We start from the raw sequence: 21,612 nt of genomic DNA on the forward strand, positions 1-21,612 counted from the left end.
ATCCATCGATTATCGTGAAGTGGAAGCTTTAGTACTGAGCGGATGTCAAGCTCAGAGCTTCCCAGAAGAGGTCGCAGTTCTCAGAGCGCACAAAGCATTACCAAGCCATAGTCGGCTAGCCAGTCTGGCCCCAGAATGGGATTCCTCGCTGGATGTTATCCGAGTTGGGGGAAGATTGCGGAGGATGCAGAACTCAGACATGGAAGAGATCCATCCCATTGTCCTGGATCCACAACATCCAGCTACAAAGCTACTCATTCAAGACTTTGACGAGCGACTCCTGCATCCAGGCACAGAGCGCGTGTACGCAGAAATGAGACAGCAGTACTGGATCCTCCGGGGACGTCAGGCAGTAAGACACCATCAGCACAACTGCCCTTCCTGTCAGCGATGGAGAGCCCAGCCAAAGATTCCACAGATGGCAGATCTGCCCCCAGAGCGTCTCAGACTCCTCTGTCCTCCCTTCTATTCGACAGGTGTGGATTGTTTTGGACCTTACCTGGTTAGGATGGGCAGGAGGACGGAGAAGCGCTGGGCCATAATCTTCAAATGCCTTACAACTCGAGCAGTACATGTTGAGCTTCTTAGCTCCATGGATGCGGATGCGTTCCTGCTTGCTCTTCGTCGCTTCATAGCCCGGCGAGGACGACCGAAAGAGATACTGTCAGACTGTGGTACCAACTTCCGGGGAGCGGAGCACGAGTTGCGTGAAGCTTTCGCGGTCATGGCACCGCATCTGCGGACACAGCTGACGGACTATCAGATCCAGTTCAAGTTCAACCCACCTAACGCTCCACACTTCGGAGGTGTGTGGGAGAGAGAGGTGCGTTCTATCAAGAGTGCCCTTCGGGTGGCGATAGGACATCAGACCATCCCAGAAGATGTCCTCTATACTGTCCTCACGGAGGTGGAGGGGATCATGAACTCGAAACCCTTAGGGTATGTATCAGCTGACGTGGCCGATCCTGACCCCATCACACCTAACATCCTTCTCATGGGGCGGCGGGATGCTACCTTACCTCAGGTAGCTTATTCACCGGCAGTCATGGGGCGGCGGCGATGGCGCCACTGTCAAACCCTTACAGATCAGTTCTGGGTTCAGTTCACACGGAACTACCTGCCCACACTTCAGACCCGCCAGAAGTGGCATAGGCCATCAGCTAACCTGACTGAGGACTCCGTGGTCCTAATCGTCGATCCGCAACAGCCCAGGGCTCATTGGCCCATTGGTAAGGTCACCAGGGCAGTAGCCAGTCAAGATGGCTGTGTGAGAACGGCTGAAGTCCTGGTGAAGGGCAAAGTGTACACCAGGCCCGTTGCACGCCTAATACCTCTTCCAGTCTTGGAGAACCTTGATGATGACACTGGAAGAATTCCCTGATTGCACATTTGCTGCTCAAATGTGGGGGCGGCTGTTGTGAATTCTTTCAATTTGGGACTCTTGCTCGGATGGCTGTGTTGTTTTCGTACGGGACCTTTGTTGCAGTATGTATTAATTTAGAGGTTGTCGGGTAAAACGGGAGGTTGCCGGGTAGACCGGAGGCTGTCGGGTAAAGTGGATTGCCATTTTCTTTCTTTCTCCCTGCAGCGTCGAGCTGAAGCAGAAGTCACTGCTGATATAATTCTGTCTTCAGATCAGTCTAAGTTGCAGTCCTGTCCCTTGAATGCTGCATTTGTATGTGGGATTGAATCTGCTCAGTAGTAAAGTTCTTAACTCTGCCTGGCGACTCAGTGCTCTCTGACCGGAGCCCTCCAGCGGCCAATCCCATCACACACCGGCATCAGGGGTGTCGAATCCCCAACACCCTCATTTATTGAAGGAGCTTTAATAGAAATGTAGGTGCCATCAATGCACCCAATTATGAATGAATGAATGAATGCCTTTTATTGTCACTATACATGTATTACATGTATTCCAAATTACATTTGGAAACCCTGAAATAGAAAGTCATATATGGAAGTATCAAGTGTGTGTGTGTGCAGGATGAATACATGTATAGATATAAATAGTATGATTACATATTAAATATGCATCATAGATTTTACTACAAAGGACAAACCTACCACTCTGTGGAATTCCTCTTTAATAACTCGCAGAGCTTTATGGACAGGGAACTGTACAAACGTGTGTAAGAAGCGTTAAGTACCAGACATACTGTGCGAACGGCTCTACACACAGTTGCCTTTCCCACATGCTCTGCGTCGCCCATATTGTACAAAAAATGCCCTGACGCAAAAAACCGAAGTGCTATGCACAGAATGTTTTCTGTGCTAAGCGCAGACCCGCGGTTTGGGTTTGTGACATTTGCAATATGCGGTTTCAAGAGATGTTAAGTAAATGAACGATTCTTTTGAAAACTGATAACGCTTTTTCAAATAATCATTAGGAAATGACAAGACATCAATACACGGTCTTATAACTCTCTCCCGGCGAAAAAAACCTTGTATAATTTATGCCTCCACGTTCACAGGATCGTCATCAAAAGGGCACGCCATGCTCAGTAACCTTCTGCAACAAACTTACCCTGGAACATAACCTGCTCAGTAGCAGGTTATCTTCAGGGAGTAAGCTGCTATGGTTACGTACATACCCAGAAAGTTAACCTCCGTTTTTGGAACCGAAAGTTGAGGTTATCCACTAACTTACTCTTAAACTTACCCTGGTATGTCACATAACCTGCTTTCTGGAATACCCCCCTGATGCAATGTTTTCAAGCCCTTTTCAATGCCAAAATATTTGTACTGTAGGTATGTTACTGTCACATTCGCAGGGCAGGCGATCCGGGAAGCAGGGAAAAGGAGCCAGGAAGTCGGGTAAACGGGGTTTATTCGGGGAAAATCCACAATACGGGGGAGAACGAAGGGTAACATCAATGATGAGTCTGGGGAAGATTGACTCAGACGAGGACTAAATACAAAAGACAAGCTACGGGTAACGAGCCACAGGTGAGAACAATCGGGGAGAAACAGGAGGTAATGAGGTGGGCATGACACACATCAGGAGCGGACGGAGTGGGGCGTGACAGTTACAATCTCCCGATTCCCAATGCGCCGCTCTTCCGCGCAGGTGTGTTTACGTCATCACGAGTTTGGTGGATGCGGGGAATAGCATAGCCGCGGAAAAAGTTTAACGGTGGGTTTATCTTTAAAGTTCCAGGAGCACACGCTTATAGATGACATAGTTCACATTTTTCGTCACAACCTCGTTTTCGAATTTTTGTTTTTGAGCGGTCAGAAGTGTTTTGTTTTCCCGTTGCTAAATTACCGATAAATTACTTCTCAAAGGCATCGCTTCAAAATCACTAGAGGTAAATAGATTTTTAATAAAATCTTATAGATTTGATATCGTTTGAGATCATTTATTCAACCATGTCTGTGTGAAATTTCGTGACAATTCTTAGTGTCGAAGTCAATGGTTTTGCTTGCGAACGAAAGCATTCCCAACTGAGCGGTCACGGTAATGATGTGCCCCAGAGGTCACGTGACTGCTATACTGCAACCTGATTCGTCAAGCGCGTTTGTTTACATTGTAGATGACCAGTGGCCTGTACTACGAAGGGGGTTTAACCAAATCAGACTTAACCCCAAGGTAATTTGCGAACGCGAGGTTGACAAAATCAGGTTGAATCAATCGGGGCTAATCAGTACTACGAAGCCAGTTAAGAAGTTGCTTTGTTCAATCGGTGTTAACTTAATTGGTGCTTGTGCGCGTTCATATAAATGGAGCACGATCGGCAGCGCAAGGCACTGTTTGAGTCATGGCGCGAGCTCCGTACTTTACGGAGGCAGAGTGCGTGATAATCATGCAAGGTTACGAGGAGTTCAAATCAACGATACAAGGGAAGTCCAACACCTCTGCAGCCAACAAAAGCAGGCAGGCTTGTTGGCAACGAATTGCCGACCGCGTAAATGCGTAAGTACATTTCTATGATCAATAATTCTTGGTCTACAATATCTCACGATCGCTGATTAGACTATGAAGTGTTGTCTGAAAAGAACTGAAATACTGTTAATAAATGCAGAGGCTCACAAATGCGTCACAATTCAGAAGTAAGCCTATTACAGTATTTGCTGTTAAGTAATGTAACGCTCTCTAAAGTTCCATTACTGTGATGTTACTCAGAATTTAAACCTAATGGTAACTTAACTGATATGATTCCAGATGCAGTAATACTGCACAGCGTACTTGGCAGCAAGTCAGGATGAAATATAAAAACATCATGACAAGTGGTACGGCTATGTATTTATACTCATTATGAAATATTTGTGTGTAGCCTCCAGATAATAGTGTGTTTCTATGTGTCACAGCTAATAAGAAAAAGCTCTCTATAAAGGCAACGGGTGGAGGGCAACAACGTAGGACGGCCCATCATGGAGGGGGTTGAGGGTGGTGTCCGGTCAGACCCTGGTGCCTCAGATATGTGCACCCTTTATGTGCAGGGTAATATTGCAATAACATTGCACAAATTATCATGCTGTACAATCATGAAATTTAAATTCATGTGTTATGTGCAGTGGAGGGGGGTAATATGCAAGTGCTCCAGCCACCTGCAGAGCCCAGCACCTCCTGTAATCCTCAGGTACAGGTAAGTGCAGAAATGACTAGGTGTGCCCAATGTTGATGCATCTTTACCTATATTCCTTTATTGTTCAGGAGGACTTGGGTGAGGACACTTTGTCGGCATTGTCTGACACGCACATCCAGGTAGATGCATTGCATCACATGTGTGATTCCCCCAGGATAATACAGTATAGCATGGCATTTAGACCTCTGCACAGATTCTGTCATTCTACTGTCCTTAAGTTGTAATTTGCATTCTCCCTTAGGAGGCGTTTCAGCAACCCCCTTCCCCTCCTGCGGCTTCCTCCACTCGGACCTCCCACACGGAAAGTGCACTTTTGCTTTGTCTTTGACTCTTCGGGTTCATAAGCTGCATGCGCACTGCTTCACCATTTCATGCGTTTTTTTTTCCCCCTGTGTAGGCTAGAACAGACAATGTGCGTTCCCTTTACAAGCGCATGCTTGAGTTGGACTGCAGGAGGAAACAACTGCAAATAAAGAAACTGAAGCTTGAAATTCAACAGCTCGAGCATGAAAAGAGGGTATTGCTATATATTCATCAGTATTACATCTATATATGTACCATGATTAATTTATCACTTTTTTACTTTGTAGGAGAGGGAGAGTGGCAACCAATAAAACAATCAGACTTCAATGTAGTCATGATCTGAGTTTTTTATTTTAATGAGTGAAACACTGGTTTGTGATTGCATCTCTCACTGCACGTCCTGTGGGGTAGTCGAGGGTCACAGGGTCAACAATGTCTGGAGGCATGGGCAGTGGAGTAGGGGTCTTTTCTTTCCTAATAGTTGCAATATTATGTAGCACCACACATGCTGACACCACCTGACAGGCCCTCTCTGGCCGTACTCGTAGGCCTTTGAGGCAAGTAAAACGTGCCTTTAGAATGCCAAATGTCATTTCTATCCTGACCCTTGTTAGGCTGTGGGCAGCATTGAATTGTATTTGGGGCCTTGTTAGAGTGTCAGGATAAGGAGTTACCAAGTGCTTCAGGCATGGGTATCCCCGGTCCCCCAGCAACAGGCCATCAAAATGCCCTTTGAAGAAATTGAGCAACTGTCACATGCAAGTTTGTGCAACAAAATCTATAGAATACTGATTGCCTTACCTTCTTCAAATCTTTGAGAGAGAATGGACTCCCTGAAAATGCGAGAGTCATGTACTGAGCCTGGCCACCGTGCGTCCAGGCTTGTGACCATTAACTGGTGATCACATGTCATCTAAGGATTGAAAGCCATTCCAAAGCTTATTCTGCTATTCTAAAGTCATGTTCATATGACACATAATACAAGTTGAGCCAGTGTTTCACAAGCAAATGTACAACAGGACTAAACATAGGCATATGTGTAGTGAGGAAACAACTATAGGACCTGTCTAACTTTTCCTTAAAGAGAAATACAGTGATACCTCGGTATGCATTCTTAGTATGTTCCATATCCTTGGACTTATACCTAACAGGATGTGTTCCGAGGTAGCACTGTACTATCAAAATAGTGCATCAGTCATGACAAATATACGTTAGAGAAGAAGCCAACAAATTCCAAATCACCACCTTATGTGAGGAGAAGGTGAACCTAAGGTACACTTGTAGTCACTAGCCCATATATCAGATCTAAAAGCATATTATGAGAAAAATACCTGTACATTGATGCTGTGAATAGATTTGCGATTCACATAATCACCCTCGTGCTCTCCCAGGGGTGCACTGATTGGGATGTGTGTGCAATCGATGATGCCTATGACCCTTGGGAATCCTATGAGAAATTGTGTCAGCAGAAGCAATTTCCCTATGACAATAGAATAATTTCATACTGCGATTTACCTGCGATTGCATGAAACCCTTCTTTATTCCGCAGAGCACTTAAATGACCAGGGAAAACCACAAATGCATCCAACAGTTTAGATAGAGCAAGCACCACTTTGCTAACCGTACGACAAACAGTATTCTTGCTCAGATGTTCAGCATCACCGATGGAATACATAAACTGGCCACTGGCAAAATATCGCAGTGCGAGGCATACTGTATGCTCGATTGTGAGGGCATTGCTGCGGCGAGTGGAATTAGAGACCTCTGGACCGAGCAACTGGCAAAGGTAACGAATTCCCTCAGATGAAAATCTGTACCTTTCATGGAGAATATCGTCTGGGTATGCCAGCGGATTCTGGCGATCTCTAAAAACCCTCGCCCTGCGGAGAGAGCCCCTCACGATTCGCGCGCCAATGTCGTACGGATCATCCAGGTACGCCGGCATTGTTTTCGGAGAAATTGTAGTGGGAGGGGCGGTGCTCATATAGGGCTGGCTTACGCAGAAACCTCGACTTAAACAAGAACAAAAACTGCTCGGAGCAGTTTTGAGACTTAGGGTAAATTGCCATAGCAACATGTCTCGACTAAAACCTACCCACCTTTCGTAGTACGGGTTAATCGCGAAGTTACACCACACGTCATCAAGTTACTCGCAAAGTTACCCCGATAAGCCAGTTACCCCGCTTCGTAGTACAGGCCACAGGGGGGTATTCCAGAAAGCAGGTTATGTGACATACCCGGGTAAGTTTAAGGGTAAGTTAGTGGATAACCTCAACTTTCGGTTCCAAAAACGGAGGTTAACTTTCTGGGTATGTACGTAACCATAGCAGCTTACCCTCTGAAGATAACCTGCTACTGAGCAGGTTATGTTCCAGGGTCAGTTTGTTTCAGAAGGTTACTGAGCATGGCATGCCCTTTTGATGACGATCCTGTGGACGTGGAGGCACAAATTATACGAGGTTTTTTTCGCCGGGAGAGAGTTATAAGACCGCGTATTGATGTATTTTCATTTCCTAATGATTATTTGAAAGAGCGTTATCGGTTTTCAAAAGAATCGTTAATTTACTTAACACATCTCTTGAACCCACATATTGCAAATGTCACAAACCGCGGGTCTGCGCTTAGCACAGAAAACATTCTGTGCATAGCACTTCGGTTTTTTGCGTCAGGGCATTTTTTGTACAATGTGGGCGATGCAGAGCATGTGGGAAAGGCAACTGTGTGTAGAGCCGTTCGCACAGTATGTCTGGCACTGAAACGCTTCTTACACACGTTTGTACAGTTCCCTGGCCATAAACCTCTGCGGGTTATTAAAGAGGAATTCCACAGAGTGGCAGGTTTGTCCTTTGTAGTAAAATCTATGACGCATATTTAATATGTAGTCATACTATTTATATCTATACATGTATTCATCCTGCACACACACACATTTGATACTTCCATATATGACTTTCTATTTCAGGGTTTCCAAATGTAATCGGGTGCATTGATGGCACCCACATTCCTATTAAAGCTCCTTCAATAAATGAGGGAGACTATGTTAATAGGAAATCTATTCATAGTATCAATGTGCAGGTAAGAACTTGATTTTGTGTCCTTAATTTTTTGCCTTGTTAACATCATTAAACTCATTACTTTCCACTTTTCAACTATAGGTAATATGTGAGGCAACCCACATCATTACTAATGTTGAGGCAAAATGGCCAGGATCTGTGCATGATGCCAGAATTTTCCGCGAGTCATCATTATGCCAGACATTTCAGCAGGGTATGTTTTGCTTCATACAAGGTTTTTTTTCCTTTGTACTATATTTGTATTGTACACTTGAATCATTACAGGACAGTACAATGGTTACTTGCTGGGGGACAGAGGATACCCTTGTCTGCCCTACTTAATGACACCCTACCCTGAACCTGATCCTGGACCACAGACACGGTTTAACCTGGCTCACAGCCGAACACGGGCCAAGGTGGAGATGACCATAGGGATCCTAAAGTCTAGGTTTCAGTGTCTGCGTGGGCTCCGGGTCAGTCCAGAGAGGGCGTGCGACATAATAGTGGCTTGTGTTGTGCTTCACAACATTGCCACTATAAGAGGAGAAAGCCACCCTCCTTGTATTGAAGAAGATGACCCAGAGGAACCCCTACAGATTTGTGCACACAGAGATGGAAGACTTTTGAGAGACAGGATTTGTCAAAATTACTTTTATTAAATTGTTTGCACTGGTCTGCTGTGCAATTCATTTCTTTATTTCCTGAAAAACAATGAAAGTAAAATGAAATAAAATGTGTTTTTTTATGTATTACATTGCTTTATATACACCACTTTTAACATGCAACACATTAATATTCACACAAGTTCTCACCTTAAGGCGATGCTCCAATAATTCAATTTCTAGTTTTGCTTTTTTAATGGATAGCCTTTTCTCTTCCATTTGAAGCTGTATAAGGTCCATCTCCATGTCACTTTTTCTTATTTGTTTTTGAAGATGGACCTTATACAGCTCCTTTGCTGGCAACTAAGAAGGCAAAAATAATGAAATGAGATTCTGTCAGACAATAAAATTAAAATATGGACAACTTAACACAAAATCTTACACTGCTTAGATCGCACATTGAGGTTGAAGGACCTTCATCTGTGGGTAAATCCCCAGGTATGTACTGTGAATGGACAATGACAGTTTGTTACTCTAATGAGAAAAGGGGGCATGCATTATAATGGTATGCATCATACCTCAGTGGATCTACCAGCATGGTCCACTTCTGTCACAGCAGATGTGGTCTCTTCATCGTCATCTTCATCCTTCAGTGGAAATATGCAAGTATACATTATCTGGTAAAAAGAAAAAAAAAACAGAATATCTAAAAGCAACTAAAGGTACCTGACAAAACACTTACAACTGTGACAGACGGTGTTCTTTCTCTAGGGTCCAATAATACAATCCCTCTATCAGTATCTATAAGAAAATACAACCCACAAAATTCTCAATATTAAAGAAAAACCAATAATGCAGGAAAAAAACATGTCAAAGTAATACAACTAAGATCACAGTAGCCTATACATCATATGCAGTTAAATAAAGTAAGCCTGCATAAAAACGTTAAGCATGTTCAAAAAGCCTTTAAGTGACAGATAGTAATTTATTAAGTCATATAATGAAAAGAAATCATAGTGGTAAACTTACATTTCACAGTGTCACTTGTGGTGCATGGTGTGTGTGATGAAGTGCCCCCTGGAATGCCAGCAACCACTGGTCGCCCTTTATATCCTCCAATTGGCTGAACATGAGATGGTACATAACCTACATGTTTTTTTTGTATGCGCGCCTGACGACAGTGCCGCGCAGGTATTAGGCTTATCTTTTCAGATAGTGTCTGTCCAACGAAGTTCTTTGCACAGTTGTATAAATGCCCAAATCAAAATAAAGTTCATATAAGTTTTTTGCATGTCATGACACTTATTGCTATTAAATTCCTTTTATGGCCTGCATTTGTGTAACACAGTACAGTGGACTACAGTGTATAACCTCACGTTATACAGTTGATAATTAAAAGCCCATCAGCATACAAATTCATATGTCTGTGCATGTCTTCCCCATACCTATTAGTATAAAGTGCAATTCTTGGCTGAATTAATGTTCTTTAAGAACATAAGAACATAAGAAATTTACAAACGAGAGGAGGCCATTCGGCCCATCAAGCTCGTTTGGGGAGAACTTAGCTAATAGCTCAGAGTTGTTAAAATCTTATCTAGCTCTGATTTAAAGGGTTTTAGCTTCCACTACAATAGCAGGAAGACTATTCCATACTCTGACTACACGCTGTGTAAAGAAGTGCTTCCTCAAATTTGTTTTAAAATGTTCTCCCGCTAATTTCCACTTATGGCCACGAGTTCTAGTATTTAGACCAGTGTTACTCAAAGTGTGGTCCGCGGACCACTAGTGGTCCGTGAGCGACCTCAAGTGGTCCGTGAAGTGATATCATCTCTAAAAAAAAACACCTAACCTAACATTGACTGAAGGGTAAAGCGAATTTATTCTCGGAACAAAAATGTATACATTTTATTTAAAAAAATGTATAAAAATAAATGTAGGCTAAAAATAAATCTGAATTGGCAGTGCCTAAATTGTTGCCTATCAACCCCGCCAATTTCGTCTCCTAAACAACATCCGCTGTCAGGTCAGTAGGCTAAGTGAAAAGAAGCAAAAAGCAGTAAAAGCATTGAACTTTAACTAAAAAAAATACACAGATAGTATGAAACAAGGATTTTTTTTGAGAAAGTGGTCCTTGGTCTGAAAAAGTTTGAGTAACACTGATTTAGACTAATATTGAAATAGTCATTTGGCTGAACAGCATCCAGACCCGTTAGAATCTTATAGACCTGAATCATATAAATTAATATACATCTGTTCTAAATTGATGTTTACACTGATACATTACATAACTGGCAAGATAAAACCAATTATAGTTAGAAATCATAGTTAGAATGATTTATGCAATGAAAAAGTGCCATGAAGTAAGGAAGATGCTAAAACACAGGGATGCAGCAAACTCTTATTGACAAAATTCCTCACTTGCCTCCCCCTCTACTCCACAGCAGCGTCTCAACCCCAGGCGGTACAGCCAAATTAATGTGTCAGTGCCACTGCTGGCACGGTACTTCGATGGCCACAGTGACCTGCGCGTTGACTTCCGGCTAGCAAGGGAGTCCTTCAATTCTTTAATGGCTGTACTGGGAACTGAATGTGACCATGGTTGGGGCCCTGAGATCAACACCTTGGTGTTTCTTTTCTGGCTGGCCAGCGCCACCTCTTACCGTGTGGTTGCCAGGGCCTTCGATATGCCCCGGTCAACCGTTCACCAGGCAGTGCACAGGGTGAGTGCAAAGATTGCTGCTCTCCTCTCCCAAGTGGTCCGCCATGCCACTGCGGAGGAACTCCCTCGCTTGGGGTCCCGCTTCGCCCGTCTAGCAGGATCTGCAGCCTTCAACAGAGTGGTAGGAGCCATTGATGGTTGCCACGTTCGGGTGAAGCCCCCTGCAGAGACCGCCGCCTGTTATTTTAACAGGAAGTTGTTCCACTCAGTCTAGCTGCAGGCCATCTGTGACAACACTGGAAGGTTTCTGGACGTCTTCGTGGGATACTGTGGGTCAGTTCATGACGCCCGAGTCCTGCAGAACAGCCCCATCTACTACCAGCAGTCTTACCCCCCACCAGGTTACTGCATCCTTGGAGATGGTGGCTACCCCTGCTTGTCCCAGCCCATCTGCCTCATGACACCCTACAGGCACCCTGTCTGCAACCACCTCCAAGCTCGATTCAACTGCCACCTTTCAAAGGCAAGGTGTGTTGTAGAGAGGTCATTTGTGGTCCTGAAGACCAGATGGAGGTCCATCTTCCTCAAGGCCCTGGAGGTGGATGTGAAGTATGTGCCAGAGGTCATCGTCTGCTGCACTGTGCTCCACAACATCTGCATGAGCAACGGGGACCTGCTGGAGCCAGATGCTGATGCTGATGTCGGGAGGGCAGTGGACCAACCAGCACCAGGACCAGCACCTCCAGGAACTGTCTCTGGGGCCGATGAGACACAGAGGATGGCAATGACCTGTTACACCCCAGATCACGACTACATTTAAATGTACCCCAGATCATTCCTACTTTAGAATATGCTTTAAAATGCAAACAATAAACAATTTGGCTAATTGGCAAATTTGTGTGTGTGTGTTTTGTTACATTTGTCAACAATTCGATAAAAATGTAAGTCACTTTCGATAAGAGTCTGATGTAACCAAGCTCCCTTTAACACTAGAAAGACTGACTGGGTCAATTGACCCAGTCAGTCTTTCTAGCGTTAAAAAACAGATTGAGTAAGTAAACAGAATAAAGATACACAATGCAAATGGATTAATATATTTAATAATTCTTTATTTGTAATGTAATATTTTAAAATATTTAACACTGAACACATCTGACACAAAACATAGAACACAAAACTATTTACACTAAACTATTTACACAATTTTTCCAGGATGGCCATGAGGCGCTCCTCTCTTCCTGCTGCCTCCCTCTCCCTCCTCTCTCTATAAAACCTTTCCTCCCTTTCCACCGCCTCTCTGTGTCGCCTCTCATCCCTCTCTACAAGCTTCTGGTATCTCCTCTCCTCCCGTTCCACTGCCTCTCTTGCCTCTCTCTCCTCTGCTGCTCCCTCTCCATCTCCTGCATGGCCTCCTCATGCTGCCTATCACTTTCCCTCAAGGCATTAAGGAGTTCCTCCACCCTGTCTACCCGCTGTCTTTTTGTGGTAGAGAAGGTGGAGGTAGTGCCCCTCTCCACAGGAGGGGGTGGGGTCACTGCCACCTCCCGGCTGGATGAGGCAAAGAGGGCAGGCGGTGTCACCGATGGCCTGCTCCCTATTGCCTCATCCATATGGGTATACCACTTCCAAGAAGCGGCAGTCACCCCACCCCCCTCTGTGCTCATCCCAGTACGGGGATGCTTAAGGTCCTGTAGATAAAAGACAGCCAAAGAAAACATGCACTACATATTTAGACCATACCTACATATCGCTGTGACATATTTAGACTATTTTACTGTATCAGGGCAAGTATAGTGCATATCTCACCTTATATTTGGAGGTAAGGTACTCCCACCTTTTCTTCAGGGCCTTTGCATCTACCCTCCCCTCGAGGCCTCTTTCTTTTAAGAAGACACTGGTGAACACACATTGGCAGTTTATATAAATAGAGACATAATTTATGTTTATGGATACTTTGCAGACTCTTGTCCAAAGTGATGTACAATACAAATACTACATTAAGAAAATTGTTAGGTTGGAGTTACCAAGAACAAAAAAAATGCAGTTTAGAGTGGATTACACTATTTCATGATTGTGTTCAATCTATAAATAACTATGATCTGCCCACATTAATTTAAAATAATTCAGCACCTACTGTGAACAACTACGCATACAATTACTGTATACTTACTTGTATGCTTCCACGCTGGCATGCCTTTTGCTCATAAACAAAGGCCGATTTGCCGCTCGCCACAAGATAAGGGCCTGGGTGTCCTTGTCTGTCCCTGCAAAATCCGAAATACCTCGACTTCAGTAAAAAAATTAAATAAAAAACAAGAACTGGCGAAGCCAAGTAAAAGATTAATTATACACCTACAAAGACATAAAACAGGAATTCGCCAGCGCATAACCTAATTGTGATTTCGTTGTGACAGTCTAGGGCTGCAACTAACGATTATTTTGATAATCGATTAATCTGTCGATTACTTTTTCGATTAGTCGATTAATCGGATGGGGGGGGGGGCAAAAAACAATTTGATTTCCAGCAATTTTTAATAACCCAGTCTGTCTTTGTACAAAAGTTGTTTCCAGCAACTCACATAAAAAACAAATGTATGCTACATTAAGAGTATACAAAAAAAATTAATAATTTGTAGCAGCTGAATCAACGTAATGAAATACACAAAATCTTGTTTTATAAAGTGCAACCAGCATTGTGCTTTAGATAATGTATTCAGTACTCCAGTTTTTTAATGTAAAAGCACAGACTACCGCTGCTGCTACTAAGAATATTATTAAATAATTGTCTAATGTTATTTAATGTTGATACACATATATGACAGGGGGAGAGAGCACGCCAGCGAGTCTGTCTGCATTTATTACGGACAAATAAAGTAAACATTTATTGCGAAGAAAAAGCCTTTTCCGCATCTTATACGCTAAAAATTACTGAGCAACGCAAATAAGACGATTGGTGCCCGTGAACGGCAGGCGGCAAATTTTGTTTTAAAACGTGTCCGGTTGTTTCAGCATACTACAGTGATGAACTGTAAATAAGATAAATAATATAAGGCTATTTAGTTTGTTTAATAAAAGGACAAGATATAAACCTGTTCTATCGGAAAGGTAGCCTTAAATGACTTCTGTTGCGATCTGGAGCTATATAGAAAATGAAATTAAATAAAATTAACTTGGGGCGCCCACCTAATAGAATGGTAGGGTAAACACGTTGTGGTATACTGTATGTAGCCGCATTTCTAGCCCCATAATAGCTGATTGTGTTGACAACCACGACTTCCCCTGCGTTCATTTAAACACATGTGCGTGTGTGAAGGGACGGGGCGGGTAACGCGGCCGGCAGTAACGCCATTGGTTGCAGTTATTAGTTATCCAATCCGACAGTAAACGGCTCATTAATAAGAATATTCTCAGAGTTATGGTCTCGAAATAAAATCCCGAGTCCGTGACAAGAACGAGTACAAATACGGCTGCTTCAAAGACAAGATCGAGACCTTCAAAAACTGGTCTTGAGTACTACAACATTTGATATTACTATAAATTTCTATCGTGAAGAAATGAAGCAGTGGTGTAGTGGTAACAAGAAATTTAAGGTGGGTAAACTATATGCACAGCAGTAAAAACGGTGGGTAATTATATCATTAACATTAGTGATCTTAAAAAAGGTGAGTAAAAGCTGTTTTGTAAATTTAAAAGGTGCGTAAATGGCGTTTATGTGCATTTACTTTTTTCTTTTATGGCGGTCGGCATCCAGCTTAATGGTACTTTACTGCCACCGCGGCTTTGGTTAGCTTACTGCTCCCAAATTAGGAGGTTGCCACTGTACTTATGTGTATAATAACGTAGACCCAACTAATAGATTATTAAATTAGTTGGCAACTATTTTAATAATCGATTTTAATCGATTAAATCGATTAGTTGTTGCAGCCCTATGACAGTCGTTCAAGGTAACGTTACGTTACGTTAGCATTCCACAACTTAACGTTGCCGATAGCCAGTTCACTTCAGACACTGCAATGCTTAATCTGGAGGTTCAATAACAACGAGTAAGTAACATTTACAAACTTCAACATAGAACATTTATAACCTATCTACGACCGCCTAACCGGCTAAAAAACTAACATTTACGCGTGCGACATAATCGCAAACTCAAATTATCTATAACTGTCGTCAGAGAGTGACAGGCTACACACTGCAGTATACATCAGTAAAATAATTTTATTAATGTTACTTACATTTATATGATGCAGTTTACATATTTATCTACTGCACAATTGCAACAAGAATGACTAAATTAAAGGCTAACGCTCTGAAGCAGTATTAGGCCAAATGCTTTTCTGTTTGACCACTTGAGAAATCAACGTTTATTATTATTTTGTTTCATTGCTGTCACGATCGCGGGGCAAGCGAGCCGGAAAGCAGGCGATCGGAGCCAGGAAGCAGGGTAAAACGGGGATTTATTTGGGAAGCAGGACCGGGGAAACACGACAGTTAACATCAATGACAAGTCTGGGGAAGACTGACTCAGACGAGGACTAAATACAAAAGACTAGCTAGACATAACAGGACACAGGTGATCACAATCAGGACTGAACACGAGGTAATGAGGTGGGTGTGGCACACAGTAGGAGCGGACGGAGCGGGTGTGACAATTGCAATATTATTAGCCTATTTCTAACTGTTCTGAGTGTATTTCTATGTTCTGAAAAGCTCCTCGTTCATGTCCATGTTCATCATTCCATTTAATTAAACTCAAATAAAACAAAACATATTTGTTTATTTTCCGTTTCTTTTTTATATACACTCAAAAGGGAAGCAAGTGAAACAAATAACAGAGTAGCGGGAAGAAGTGGTAAAAATAAAACTACTTATATGTTTACCTGCGGGATTTTGCGGGCGGGAGCGGGACAAAACTTGAATACTGCGGACGGGAGCTGGAGAAAATAATATATATATTTTTTTGCGGGAGCAGCCAGGAGCGGGACTGAAAAATTCGTCCCGCGCAGGTCTCTAGATCACAACCCTAATTATTAAACACATTAAAATTTTTCAGACGTCTTCTATGATGTTGAAATGTCATTGGCTGTTGCTTGGCGCGCCTGCTGCTTTGGTTTGACTACTCGATGGTAGCCCCCCCCGCCCCCGTTGTTAACATGGCACGCGGACTAACAAGAAAATATATAATTGGCACTCCATGTCAAAAGGGTTGCCGACCCCTGTAATACAGCATGGACTAAAGTTAGAAGAAAAATTGTACAAAATTGTCATAAAGGCTTTTGTTTGTGATGCTCATGCACGAGCATACTTAAAGTGCACCAAAGCCCACAATTCTTACTTTTCATGTGAGCATTGTATAATCAGAGGAAAATTGAATGGTTGAGTGGTATTTGATGGTAAACGGGCTGTGGCAAAGCGAATGGATGACCAGTTTAATAGCTTTCAGTACCCAGACCATCAAGCAAAGTTAACACCACTAGCAGCTCATAGAATAGCATGCATTTCACAATTTAGCTTGGATTACATGCATCTTGTTTGTTTGGGTGCTACTTTTTGACTCAAGGACCCCCTATATGTAAGCTTTCAGTTAGACAACGTGGACAAATATGAGAACCTTGCTGCTTTAAGTAGATCTCTACCTCGTGAGTTTGCTTGTCAGCCAAGGCCATTGACCGATTTGGAAAGGTGGAAAGCAACTGAATTCCGCAGTTTCCTCTTGTATACAGGACCAGTTGTGATGAAGGATGTAGTGTCTGAGCCTTTGTATTTTCATTTCCTGGAACTGGCTGTGTCAGTGTCAGTTTTGTTGGAAACAAACAAAAATAGGAGATGCTATTTCATTCAGTATGCGAAAGATCTACTGAAACATTTTGTTGGCAAGTGTGAAGACCTCTATGGTGGAACCTTTACTGTTTTCATCATTCACAGCCTTGTTCATTTACCTGACGATGTATGTTTATTCAAGTGCTCTTTAAATGATGTTTCAGCATTTCCTTTTGAAAACCACCTACAGAAGATGAAACTTGTGAAAAAAGGCCAGAATCCTGTAGTTCAGGTTGCCAAAAGACTGACTGAATTGGAGCAAGTTGGCAGAGCAACTGCTAACAACATTTCCAACTCTTCATACTACATTTCAGACAAAATTAAGGATGGCTGTTTTCTGTTGGGTGACGCATCTTATGCATTTGTGCATAGGAGGCAGGGAAATGAGTTGGTATGTGATGTGATTAGGGAAGAGTACACCCATGATTTGTTTGAAGTCCCTTGTAGCTCAAAACTCCTGAACATTGTGTTCATAAGTAAACGAAATCTTCAGCGTTTTTCGAAAAGAAGAACAATCTTCATTGAGATCATTGAAGGTAAGGCTGTTTGCCTACCTCATGATGATGGATATGCTGTGTTTCCAATGCTACATGGCTCCGAGAACGTCTGATTCATGCATCACAAACAAGTAAATTTCTTTCGTATTTTTCCCTCACCTATTCATCTAAACAGTAATATTTGCTAGCAGGTTATATTTTCTGCTGTATTGTTTCAGATGTGGTCATTAGCAGTGTGGCAAGAAGAGAAAAAAGAAGAGGAATTAACTATTCCAACTTCATGGGTCAATATGAATCAGAAAATTGTATGGTGGCCCAATGGCAATGCATTAAAGAAACACAGCAAGATGGAGCCAACATCAAAGACTTGGAAATCATTTCCTCTAATACAAGTGAAGATAATTCAGGTAATTCACTTTAATAAAAATGTATAGAATTTTATTTTATTTTTTTGTTTCCTATTACCAAAGCTAAATTGTGTGGGTTTATCATAGATGACAAATCACTTTGTGATAATGTTGCGTGGATGACTGAGTGCGAGACAGAAGATGAGGTTGAAAGTTGGAGAGTCCGGAAGAGAAAAAATTATGAAGATTTTGAACTTGGTGAGAAAATGGAAAAATTGTTTATAATGAATAGGGCTGCACGATTTGGGGAAAATATGAAATCGCGATTTTTCTGACAGAAATTGCAATTACGATTTGATTTGCGATTTAATTTTTTTTATGTCAAGCTTCAGTTCAATATTCAGTGTGTAGTAATTTTAAAACATATGTCGCAGCATGAGATACCATCAGTATTAACTGGTCTATATTCTAATGCAAGGATGAGAATTTAAAGATGTGATGTGTCAAGTTAAATAAAGTAATAATGAAAACAATTGCAGCAAAAAGAAAAATAGCAATCTTGTAGGTAATGCTTATTACCCTCCTAATAACACTAGAACCGCCTTTTCCCACGCCAATGAACAAACATGAACTACTTCCGTGTATGCAGCCTTTTGTTTGCGCTATTTTGCTGTTAGCTGCTGTTATTAACACTAATAACACTCAAAAAACCGTAATGTTCATAACAGAGTGGCTGTTCTGTCCTGAAACCGTAAAGCTGGATTTTTTTAAACGTAGTATATAATAGGAAGGCAATTCACTTATAGCTCAGTAGTGGAATCAGTATTTTTCCGCACCGTGAATGTAACATTTTCCTTGGGTTTCACGTGTTTGCTGTTTGTGGGCCTATACGCCTTCTTGGGCCACTTCTGATTGGTGAGCATGACTGGCACGCGAGAAGCACGGCACTTATGATTGGTGAGAATGACTGTCACACAGGGAGCATGGCATGAATTTGTAAAACTATTCTCACAGCAGTTTTAAACCCTGGGTCCGACGTGCTGTATAATGTACAGTATATCCTAAATCGCGATTTTTGCGACTTGCTAATCGCGTTGTTTCAAATCGTGATTTCGATTTGAAATCGATAAATCGTGCAGCCCTAATAATGAACAACCATTATTACTAAAGTGTTTCAGTCCATTAACATGATTTTAGCCATACGGGTAAGTCAACTTGTGAAATAGTGTTTTAACTTTTCCCCCAGATTTATTTGATTCTGAAGAAGACTCTGATATCACACAAGGTAACCATTTACAGACATTTATCCTAACACTTAAATGATTCATAAATATGGGACAAATAAACGTTATTAAATTTCATATTCTGGGTTTTTGGAACCGATGCAGTGAAAGACTATCCGATGCTACCTGCAAAGTTCAAGGCTGATAAGAAAAAAAATATGACTGAAGGTTTGTATTACAGCTGAACATTCAGAGTATAATTGATAGAAAGGGAATAAATAAAATGCCATCATCAACCAGTTAGCCTAAATAGCTTTGATTAAAAATATTGATTATTTGTTACATTTAGCAGAAGTGGATTCCATCCATCCATCATCTACCGCTTGACCGGGGTTCGGGTCGCGGGGGCAGCAGCTTCAGGAGAGGCACCCAGACCTCCCTCTCCCCAGCTACCTCTACCAGCTCCTCGGGGGGGACACCGAGGCGTTCCCAGGCCAGCCGAGAGATATAATCCCTCCAGCGAGTCCTGGGCCTGCCCCGGGGCCTCCTCCCTGTAGGACATGCACGGAAAACCTCTCCGGGTAGCCGCCCAGGAGGCATCCGCACTAGATGTCCAAACCACCTCAACTGGCTCCTTTTGACGTGAAGAAGCAGCGGTTCAGCCCTCCTGGATATCCGAACTTCTCACCCTATCCCTAAGGGAAAACCCAGACACCCTGTGGAGAAACCTCATTTCGGCCGCCTGTATTCGCGATCTCATTCTTTCGGTCATTACCCATAGCTCCTGACCATAGGTGAGGGTAGGGACAAAGATGGACCAATAGATCGAGAGCTTTGCTTTTTGGCTCAGTTCTTTCTTAGCCACGACGGACCGGTTAAGCGCCTGCAAAACTGTAGACGCCGCGCCGATTCGTCTATCCAGCTCCCGATCTCGCCTACCCTCACTCGTGAACAAGACCCCGAGATACTTAAACTCCTCCACTTGAGGCAGTACGTCTTCCCCGACCCGAAGAGGGCAAACCACCCGTTTCCGGCTGAGAACCATGGTCTCGGACTTGGAGGTGCTAATCTTCATCCCTGCCGCTTTGCACTCGGCTGCGAACCGCCCCAGTGCATGCTGCAGATCCCCAGCAGATGAAGCCAACAGGACGACATCATCTGCAAAAAGCAGCAAGGCAATCCTGAGGCCACCAAACTGGACACCCTCAACACCCTGGCTGCGCCTAGAAATCCTGTCCATAAATATTATAAACAGGACCGATGACAAAGGGCAGCCCTGGCGGAGCCCAACCCGCACCGGGAACACGTCCGACTTATTACCGGCAATGCGGACCAAGCTTCTGCTCCGTTCGTACAGGGACCGAATCGCCCACAATAGTGGACCCCGGACCTCATACTCCCGAAGCACCCCCCACAGAGCACCCGGTCGTAAGCCTTTTCCAAATCCACAAAACACATGTAGACTGGATATGCAAACTCCCAGGCCCCCTCCAGTACCCTTGCAAGGGTATAAAGCTGGTCCAGTGTTCCACGGCCAGGACGAAAACCGCATTGTTCCTCCTGAATCCGAGATTCGACCATCGATCTCACCCTCATCTCCAGTACCCCGGAATAGACTTTCCCAGGGAGGCTGAGAAGTGTGATCCCCCTGTAGTTGGAACACACCCTCCAATCCCCTTTCTTAAATAAGGGGACCACCACCCCGGTCTGCCAATCCAGCGGCACCGTCCCTGACCTCCACACACTGTTGAGAAGGCGTGTCAGCCAAGACAGCCCCACAACATCCAGAGCCTTCAGGTACTCCGGGTGGATCTCGTCCACCCCCGGGGCCCGGCCACCACGGAGCTCTTTAACCACCCTGGCCACCTCAGCCTCAGAGATGTGCAAGCCCCCCCAGCACCCTTGGGCTCTGTGCCCTCAGATGTCTCAAAGGCAGTGTGCGTAGATGTATCTGAGGCAGGGTTGAGGAGGTCCTCAAAGTATTCCTTCCACCTCCGGATGATGTCCCCAGGTGAGGTCAACAGCACCCCCCCCAATATAAATAGTAGGAACCAGGAGCTGCTTCCCCCTCCTGATACTCCGGATGGTTTGCCAGAACCTTTTTGAGGCTGACCGAAAGTCACTTTCCATGGCCTCACCGAACTCCTCCCACGCCCGGGTTTTGCTTCTGCGACCGCCCGAGCTGCGTTCCGCCTGGCCTGCCGGTACCCGTCAGCTGCCTCCGGAGACCCCCGGGCTAATAATTCCCGGTAAGCCTCCTTCTTTAGCTTCACGGCCCCCCTCACCTCTGGTGTCCACCATCGGGTACGGGGGTTACCACCACGACTGGCACCGACCACCCTGCAGCCACAGCTCCGTACGGCTGCTTCCACAATGGAGGTCCGGAACAGTGTCCATTCAGACTCAATGTCCCCGACCTCCCCCGGCATGCAGTCGGAATTCTGCCGGAGGCACGAGTTAAAGGAGCCTCTGCCTGACGTTCCCAGCAGACCCTCACTATGCGCTTGGGCCTACCAGGTCTGACC

General features: G+C 43.8%; 3 long non-coding RNA genes across 4 annotated transcripts; all 3 read left to right on the forward strand.

Annotated features, from left to right (window-relative positions):
- The first annotated feature begins 3,449 nt into the window (after positions 1–3,449).
- LOC140581538 (uncharacterized) lies at positions 3,450–4,350 on the forward strand. Its single transcript, XR_011984631.1, has 3 exons — positions 3,450–3,913; positions 4,163–4,230; positions 4,309–4,350. It is a non-coding gene; the product is annotated as an uncharacterized lncRNA (long non-coding RNA).
- Positions 4,351–4,564: 214 nt separating this feature from the next.
- LOC140581539 (uncharacterized) lies at positions 4,565–5,220 on the forward strand. Of its 2 annotated transcripts, XR_011984633.1 has the most exons (3): positions 4,565–4,705; positions 4,828–5,103; positions 5,177–5,220. It is a non-coding gene; the product is annotated as an uncharacterized lncRNA (long non-coding RNA). The 2 variants fall into 2 exon arrangements; XR_011984632.1 differs by having other exon boundaries at positions 4,828–5,220.
- A 12,795-nt stretch (positions 5,221–18,015) lies between these two features.
- LOC140581454 (uncharacterized) lies at positions 18,016–19,345 on the forward strand. The gene is made up of 3 exons (XR_011984516.1): positions 18,016–18,122; positions 19,111–19,149; positions 19,253–19,345. It is a non-coding gene; the product is annotated as an uncharacterized lncRNA (long non-coding RNA).
- Positions 19,346–21,612: the final 2,267 nt, after the last annotated feature.

This window comes from Paramormyrops kingsleyae, chromosome 21 (assembly GCF_048594095.1).
Source record: "Paramormyrops kingsleyae isolate MSU_618 chromosome 21, PKINGS_0.4, whole genome shotgun sequence".
Taxonomy (NCBI): Eukaryota; Metazoa; Chordata; class Actinopteri; order Osteoglossiformes; family Mormyridae; genus Paramormyrops; species Paramormyrops kingsleyae.